Here is a 9878-nt window from a genome sequence, read left to right on the forward strand (position 1 = left end):
TTTTAAAAAGCTATAATATAAAAAATACAAATTATTTTTAAAATGAAAACCATACCTACAAACCCTAAAAACTATTAAAACCATTCAAACGGGTGTACATTAATGTACTTTTTATTGGGCTTTGGGTGGAAAATGGCCACTTATGTGGACAGCGCTTGTGGCCCTGTTAAGAAGCCCCTCCCTTCCTCCCTCAAGAGGGTGAAATGGCTTCATCATGGTGGCTGGCCACTGGAACATCTTACTGACTGGCCACCTTCGTGAAGTTTGAAATTACCCTATCAGGATCAAGCAGAGGGGTGGAGCCAGGATGGGGATAAAGTCCAACTGCACCCAAGCTGGGCACCACAGTCAGCCGGAGGGCAATGAAGATAAAAGAAGTGGTGGGAGTCAAGTGGAGAAGACTCAACAGCAGCATATGGGAAGGGAGAAGCCCAGCAGAGAGTGGAGTGGCGAGAGTTAACTTTGCAGCACACGGAGACAAAAGCATAAAAAAGAGAGAAGCTGGAATCCTTGCAGGAGCTAATCTGAGGAGAGCCTCAGAGGATTCACTACCCCTAGCTAAAGCCTCTTAGCGAACCATGAGTCTTCTAGTTAAAAGGAAGGGGAAAAAACACCCTCCATATAAGCCTGCGAATAGCCCGTAGATGGTCTAAATTGTGTCAATGTGCTGTCGTTAAGAACAATGTGTAGTATTTTTTCCCCCAAAATAAAATATGATTCACTGTCTATTACTTTCTAGGAATTTCTTCCTTCATATAAAGTATGATGTTACATGTAATGCTCATAAAACACTTACCACCCCACCCTTTCCGTTTTAAATTTTGTTATTTTAAAAGTTTAAGTTTTAAAATTAAGATGTGTTTTTAACAGAACTTGGTTGCACCCATCACTGTGCAGCCTGCATTCCTGAGGGAGTGATTTGCCATTCCCCTCTTCTTCCTGTGAACCCTCAAAATCTCCACCCAACCTTCTGCAGCAGTTTGTAGGGTACATAGGTTGGGGCTGGGGCTGCAGGAAAGATGATATTTCCTGGGTCCTGCTCAGTAATATTCAAAAGTGACTAGCCGGCCTCAAACTGCCTTCATCACCCTCCATTCCTACCTATTTGCCCTCTCACCTTGTGGCATCTGCTCTTGTGGCAATGACAGGGGCACATCTGATTCATGCTTCATAGGAATGCCTGAAAAGGGCTTAGGAGTATGAGCAAACAGGAAGTTCACATTAGGATCTAAGGGTGTCTGTCACATTCTCTGATGAACATGGCATTGATGGTTTTAATGGCCGTAGTCAGGATAGAGGCCTGAGCCATAACAGAAGGACAGGAAAGAGAGGTTGCTGTAGTCAAAGTCGTAAGATGACTACTAGGCTCACCTGTGCAGAAACATGTGAACCAGAGTTGTCAAACAATTTATTTCAGGATCAAATATGGCAAGAAAAAAAGAAGGAAGGATGCATCACAATGCTCCTACATCAATAAGGTGGATGGAGACACTGTCCATGAATGAAAATGAGCAATATTTTATTTGTTTATTTAGCAAATAGTTTCTAAGTGGTTTGCAACTGCAAAATCAGTGCATAATTAAACGAAACAATGGGCAATCCCTTGGGGCATTAAGGCACCCTTAATTAGAATATACACACACACACACTCACATAGCATAAAACTAATACAATAAAATCAGGAGTTCATTTCAGGAGAATGCCTGCCTTAACAGGTGTGTTTACATGATCCAATGGAATACCAACACAGATTGGGCCTCTTGTATTTTAGCCAGGAGGGAATTCCACAACGCTGGCACCAGCAGTGGAAAAGCCCATTTCTGTGTTACCATGTCTTCTGTGAGGAGGCAAAGACTTGGAAGGATAGATGAGAAGTTTGCTCTGTGTTGTGCTGAGTTTTAAATGGTGATGAAACATCCAAGCCGAATGTTGCTGCAGGCAGCAGGAGCTGCAAGACCGGATGGAGATGAAGATTTCTGAAGAGAGAGCTGGGTGCCACCAGGATATGGATTCTGCTGAAATGGAAACTAGTGAGAGAGGCTTGGAAATGGATCCCTGAGGAACTCCATCCAAAAGTGATGTGTTGCTCATAAGTGAGATTAAACCAAACCTAGGATGAGATTCATTTGAGTGTCGTTCATACACAGACACTGTCACATACATGTTGTTGTTGTTGTTTAGTCATTTAGTCGTGTCCGACTCTTCGTGACCCCATGGACCAGAGCACGCCAGGCACTCCTGTCTTTCACTGCCTCCCGCAGTTTGGTCAAACTCATGTTGGTAGCTTCGAGAACACTATCCAACCATCTCGTCCTCTGTCGTCCCCTTCTCCTTGTGCCCTCAACCTTTCCCAACATCAGGGTCTTTTCCAGGGAGTCTTCACTTCTCATGAGGTGGCCAAAGTATCGGAGTCTCAGCTTCATGGTCTCTCCTTCCAGTGAGCACTCAGGGCTGATTTCCTTAAGAATGGATAGGTTTGATCTTCTTGCAGTCCATGGGACTCTCAAAAGTCTCCTCCAGCACCATAATTCAAAAGAATCAATTCTTCAGCGATCAGCCTTCTTTATGGTCCAGCTCTCACTTCCATACATAACTACTGGGGAAACCATGGCTTTAACTATACGGACCTACAGAACTTCTCTTTTTTTAAAAAAAATTTTTTTATTAAATTTCATTTAGATAACCAAAAGAAAAAAACAAAACAACAGTTACAGAAAAAAGAAAAAAGAAAAAAAAGGAACAAATATCCATACATAACACAAAAATATCATAATAACAATTTCCGTTACAGTTCCTTGTCTTATTCCTTGAATCTTTATATCTTTACATGATTAGGTCTTTTCTCTCCACACCTATTGACCTCCTTCCCTCCTGATTTCAGGCTTCTTAATCAAAAATTCTTTCTTTTTTCTGCAGCTAAGAGTTGTTATGGTTTGCGCGTCATAAGATTTATATCAGACCTACAGTAGTTTTTAAGTTTCTATAGTTTCCTTCAATATATGCCATAAATTTATTCCAATCACTAATAAACTTTGTATTTTTTTGGTTTCTAATTTTTTGCGTCATTTTTGCTAGTTCAACATATTCGAATAATTTTGTTTGCCAATCTCTGACCGTTGGGGTATTTGGACTTTTCCAGTTTTGTGCAATTAATATTCTGGCCGCTGCTGTCGAATATTGGAATAGTGTTTTATCCTCTTTTTTAATTTCATCCCCAATAATACCTAATAGAAAGGCCTCTGGTCTTTTAGGGAAAGTGTATTTAAATATTTTCTTTAACTCATTGTAAATCAGATCCCAAAATTTCTTCATTTCCTCACAAGTCCACCACATATGGTAGAAATTGCCCTCTTTAATTTTACACTTCCAGCAGGCCTTATTTCCTGTTTTGTACATTTTTCCTAATTTTACTGGTGTGATGTACCACCTATACATCATCTTTTCTAAATTTTCTCTAACTGTGACGCATGCCGTAAATTTCATTCCACAACTCCATAATTTCGACCACTTTTCATATTCTATATTGTATCCCAGGTCCATTGCCCATTTTGTCATAACCTCCTTTATTTCTTCATCTTTAGTGTCCCATTCCAATAATATATCATACATTTTGGATAATAACTTGGTTTTGCCTTCAATTATTTCAATCTGAAATTTAGATTTTTCTCACTTATCCCTACTTTTTTGTCTTCCATCCATATTGCGTTTATTTGATGATACTGCAGCCAGCCTGTTAATTTGTCTTTCAACTCTTCATATGTTCTCAATTTCCAGCCACTTTCTGATCTTATCAGTAGGTCTTCGTAGGTCAATCTTTCTCCCTCCATATTTGCTTTTTTGGTTGTTAAAATGTCGATTGGTGATAACCACCAGGGTGTCTTCCATTCTAAAAGTTTTTTATTTTTCTCCCAAACTTCATATAGTGGCCCTCTAATAATATGACTTGAAAACCCTTTATGTACCTTTTCTTTATTTAGCCACAAGTAGGCATGCCAACCGAACCTATCGTTGAAACCTTCTAAGTCTAACAGGTCAGTGTTTTCCAAATTAATCCAATCTTTAATCCAGCAAAGACAGGAGGCCTCGAAGTATAATTTCAAATTTGGCACCGAGAATCCCCCTCTTTCTTTTCGATCTGTAAGTAATTTGAATCTAATTCTCGGTCTTTTCCCTTGCCATATAAATTTCGGAAGAGTTTTCTGCCAATTCTTAAACATTGTGGAACCTCTAATCACAGGGATGTTTTGAAACAAGAATAACATTCTTGGGAGTACGTTCATTTTTACTGCCGCCATCCTTCCCGACCACGAAAGTTTCACTCTATTCCACGTATCTAGATCTTTTTTAATTTCCTTCCAAGTTGTCAAATAGTTGTCCTGAATTAAATTTATATTTTTTGTAGTTAACCAGATTCCCAGATATATTTTTTTTTGCCACCTTGATTCCATTCTGTATCTCTAATTTTTCTCTTTCGTCTTTTCCCAGATTTTTAGTCAGCATTTTTGTCTTTGATTTATTCAATTTAAAACCGGACAGTTTGCTATATTCTTCTAATGTTTCCAGGGCCTTACTGACACTTTTTTGCGGCTCTTCTAGGGATAGCATCAAGTCGTCCACATACGCTTTTAGTTTGTATTCTTTTGTTCCTACTTTAATCCCTCGAATCTCTGGGGTTGCTCTTATTTTGTTCGTAATTACCTCTAATACCATAATAAATAAAAGCGGGGATAGAGGGCAACCTTGTCTTGTTCCTTTTTCAATTTTAAATGAATTTGTTAAATTGTTATTTATAATCAATTTAGCAGATTGATTCGAATAGATTGCTTTTATTCCTTCCATAAATTCGCCCTCTAGCCCTGCTTTCTCCATGCTTTTTAGTAGGAACGGCCATGAGACATTGTCAAATGCCGACTTCCAGGGTGGCGCCACCGGCAATGGCAGACTCCCTCTGAACTGGAGGGACTAGCTCTGCGGAAAACGGGTCTTCTCCGCTACGGCGAAGCGGGGACCCACTTAAAAATCACAGGCGGATGAAGCCTGTGACCATGGGACTCGGCGGGCACCTTTAGCGCCCCCCCAACCCGCTAAGGAACCCACTAACGGGCTCCGAAGTGAAGAGGGGGAAGTGGCGCGGTGCTGTGAGTCAACTGCTATTTCCGTGGAGCGAAGCCGCCTAGCTGTTGCCGGAGAGCGCTGCCTTTTTCCTGGGACAATTTGGACTTTAAAATAAGCACCCGTGAGTACTTAGACTTTGAACAATTGGACTTTAAATAAGGACTTGCGAGTAGAAAAGAATCGGACTTTAAAAATTTACTTGAATTTGGTACGGAACAGGAAGGTCTAAACAGGAAGTCATCCTTCCGTTCTTTTGTAAACAGAATAAAGCAAAGGCAACTTAAACTAGAGCTCAGAAAATCGCTTTTAAAAGATTGGATTTCACCATTTAAAATTGTGGAACCCCCCTTCGACACCAGGAGAAGGGGGGGATCTTTTTGGACTGTTTAAAGTGACTTTAAAGTGAAGTAACTTTCCTCCATCCTGATCCTGGAGTGGGCTGTCAGGACTGACGTGTGAAGTTCATTAACCAAAGACAAGTGTTTTTGACAGATGGCTAAAAGAAGAGAAACCTAGTGATTCCACTGTTCCCTTTCGCATTTTAAAGGATTATATATGGACAAAGTATCTTTAAAAAGGAAACTTTGTTGCAAGAATAAATAGAAGTCTTCCCCCTAGGGGGAGTCTGTGAAATTGTAACTGTGAAACTGTAACTAACTCCAGGGAGTCGACAGCTGTTACAGATTACAACCGTGGGAACAAGTATCTGACCTTGTGGGACAATGTATTCAGAAGCCTTGTTGTATGCTCTCTATAAAACAAACGATCTACTGGAACAATTACACGAGAAGGTGAATTGGATGGCGACTTCGACTAGAAATTTTGAACAGGCAGTGGGAAACTTTGAACAGACAGTGGGAAAATATGTGGAGCCCACTCAGGATTTAAATCAGGAGTGTGTCTTGACAGAACAGGAGTTTTTGACATTAAATCAGGAGTGTGTTTTGACAGAACAGGCCCAACAGGAATATGATTTTTTTGGATTTGACAAATGAACTTGGAAAAAGCCATATCTGGAAAGGAAAAGTTTGGCTTGGTTTGGAAATGGGGGGCTGGATTGACCCCCCTGTGCTGGGATGTTTGGACTTTTCAAATATGGCAACAAGCCGTGAGATGTTTGGGACTGTGGGGGCTCTCAATTTTGGAGGGCCTTTGAAACATGCTTTTAAATACTACATGGAATTCATTGTTGAACATGGAAAAGGGGCTGATCTGTTGAGAAGGATTAAAAACATTGTCAAGCTGGAGTTACCACGAGCAAGAGACAAGGGAAAATACAGTTACAAATATGAAGAAGAGCCGGGGAAGGGTCATGGAAGAGACTTGAGGGCCTCGGACATAAGGTTGCCAGGTTAATGGGCTAGATTGACGGCAATAAGGACTGACAAAACCCGGAACCAGGAGGAAGGGACGCTGGATGAAGATTGGATCTGTTTATACCTCTTTTTTCTACTATTAGAACTGTTTTATAAAATTGATGAATGATAGGAAAATGTTGGAATGAAAATACTTGGCTTTAGCAAAGATGTTTAAAGAATTATGAAAAAATATTATGATTATGAGAAGTTGGTAAGGATAAGATTTAAGTTTTAAGTGTTAAGGTTTATTTTATTATAGAAAGATAAGGTCAAGGATTTGCTGGTGTCAGGGGTTCAGGGACAGAGGCACAGGGTAGGGAGGAGATGGAGAGCGATGGGGATGAATCCCAGGACAGCGAGGAAGAGGATGACAATGACTCAAGAGATTCCATGAGTCTTTCCAGCGAATCAGAGGATTCCCAGAAGGGGGCGCCAGTGGTCAAGGCCAGGGGAGCCCCAGGGGAGACGTGTCAGGAACAGGGGGCCAGCGGGGGATCCCAAAGTGGCAGCTGGGCATCAGGACCAGCCTCCCCACCAGAGTGCAGCGAAGGGGGTGGAGTTTCCAGTGTATCAGGGGAAGCAGCTCCGGCAGCAGAGAAGGGAGGGAGGTCGGAGCAAGCCACCCTCCCGGAAGGGGAGGGGAGTAGTGAAGGGAGTAGTGTAACTGTCAAAAGGAAAGTTAGAGGTTGGGCGCACGTGCCAAGTTCAAATGTAGAGGCGCGCGGAAGTACAGGGAGCCCGGAGGAAGGGCCAGGTCCTAAAGCCCGCAGGAGGGGGGAAGAGCAGTCGGGGGATAGCGCGTCAGGGGAATCCAGGAGGGGCGAAACCCCAGCGGGCAGGAAGACCCTGAGGAAAAGGAAAGAGAGAAAGAGGTGGAGCAGCGCAAGGCTCTTAAACTGGTGCAGGGGAGGGACTGACTCAGAGGGGACTTCAACGGTCTAAGCGTACAGACGTGAGGCTGCGCGCCTCGGATATGAAGCAAACAATCAACTGCAATAAACACTTTTGAATATAAGAAGAGATTGGCGTTGGTCTTTTGTGAGCTGAGACCTGAGGCAGCCTTGACAGCTGGGATAATTAATAACTAGGATACAAAGAAAGGGAGGAGGAGGAGGTCTAAGAAAGAAGGTAATGACAGTTAAGGATTTGAAAATAATGAATTTGTTTTTAAATGTTTTTAAAGTTTTGTGATTTTTGCATTCTTCTTTTTTTCTTTTTTCCTGTCATTTTTTTCTCATTGGGAATTTTTTCTTATAACTATTTTTATTCTTTGTATTCTCTTCTGCTTCTATTTTTTTTTTTGTAACATTCTGAAAATCTCAATAAATATCTTTTTTTTTTTAAAAAAAAGAGACATTGTCAAATGCCTTCTCCGCATCAATGAAAATCAGCGCCACAGGTACTTCATTCTTACACTCTAAATATTCAATGATATTTATGGTATGTCTTACATTATCTTTGAGTAACCTATTTGGAAGGAACCCTGCTTGATCCTTATGAATTAGATCTACTAGACATCTTTTGAGTCTGCTTGCCATTACCTCTGCGAAGATTTTGTAATCGTTATTTAATAATGATATGGGCCTATAGTTTTTGATATTAAGTTTGTCCGTATCAGGTTTAGGAATCATCGTGATGTAGGCCTCTTTCCATGTCTCTGGTATCCTTCCTCCTCTCAATATATTATTCATGATGTCACATAGCACTGGCGTTAATTGATTCTCTAATACCTTATAATATTTAGCTGACAGTCCATCCGGTCCCGGGGCTTTCCCTAATTTCATCTTTCTTATCGCGTCCTGGACCTCTTCTACTTTTATGGATTTATTTAATTGGGCTCTTTCATCCTCTGTTATAGTCTTTCCACTGCAGTCTTCTAGGTACTTTTCTATTTGTGTTATTTCTTCCTCTTCCTTTTTATACAATTTCTCATAATATTTGAGGAAATTTTCCTGTATTTCTTTTGGGTCTTCTATCAATCGCTCCTCCATTTTTATCTTGTTTATCACATTTTGTTTTTGCCTTCTTCGCAATTGCCAGGCTAGTAATTTACCTGTTTTATTAGCTGATTCAAAGTATTTTTGTTTCATTAACTTAATTTTCCATTCAATTTCTTGACTTGTTAGCATTGAATACTGTGTTTGTAATATTTTTGTCATTTGTATGTTTTGTTCGTCTTTCGGATTTGCTATTAATTTTTTCTCACATTCTCTTATCCGACTGAGAATTTCCCCTTTCTTTTGTTCTCTTACTTTCCTCTTATAGCTATTTTGCTGGATAAAAAAACCCCTTAGGACCGCTTTACTGGCATCCCAGACTATATCTATGCTTGTTTCTTTATTAAGATTCAAACTGAGATAATCTTTTAAAGTGGCTTTCGACTTTTCAATAACTTCTTCATTCTCCAATAAATATTCACTCATTCTCCATCTGAACCCGCTCTGTGATACACCTTTTATTTCCAACATTATCGAATTGTGATCAGAGAGGGTTCTCGGTTGGATTTCACATTTTAAAGTTCTTAATGTAAGTTCTCTTGAGACCCAGATTTGATCAATTCTGCCCCAGCTCTTATGTGATTCTGAAAAAAAGGTGAATTGCTTCTCTATTGGGTGTTTGTGTCTCCAGATGTCTACTAAATTCAAATTTTCCTCCAAGTTATTAAAGGATCTTGGCAGTTTCCCTTGGTTACGTTTTTTCTTTTTTGTTTGTCTGTCAATTTCTGGTACCGGCACTCCATTAAAATCTCCCAACAATATTGTCTTGTTACACTCTAGCTCTGATAATATTTGTTCCAGTTTCTTAAAAAATTCCAATTTATTCAGGTTCGGGGCATATATGTTTATCACGTTGAATTTTTCACCCTGGAAGTTAATTTGTACACCCAAAATCCTACCTTCATCATCTTTACAAATCAATTTGGGTTCCCATTTTTCTTTGGCGTATATCGCTACCCCTCTTTTTTCCCCCCGCAATAGAATTTATAAACTCAACCCCAAGTTTTTTGTTTATCAAGATATGTTTATGCTTTTTGGTCACGTGTGTCTCCTGTATACAGATTAAATCAAGATTCTTTCTTTTCAGGGCATTCACAATTTTATTCCTTTTGGTTTTTTCATTCACACCGTTCACATTCCATGACAAAATTTTCAAGTTCATTGTTATGTTTACTTTCCAGTCTGCAAACAACTAAAAAAATTTAAATTCGAGTGGTTTTGTTTTCTATATCCTCCTCCTCTTCTTCTTCTTCCTCTTCTTCCACTATTCCCTCTTCCTCTTCTTCTTCATCCACCTCCTCTTTCCTTACTCCATCTTCCTGTTCTTTTCTTTTCTCCCTTCTTCTTCTTCTCTCCTATAAGTCTCCATTTCTTCCTCCATGTCTCTCCTCTACTTTTCCAAGATCTT

This window comes from Podarcis pityusensis (assembly GCF_964106645.2).
Source record: "Podarcis pityusensis genome assembly, chromosome: 5".
NCBI lineage: Eukaryota > Metazoa > Chordata > Lepidosauria > Squamata > Lacertidae > Podarcis > Podarcis pityusensis.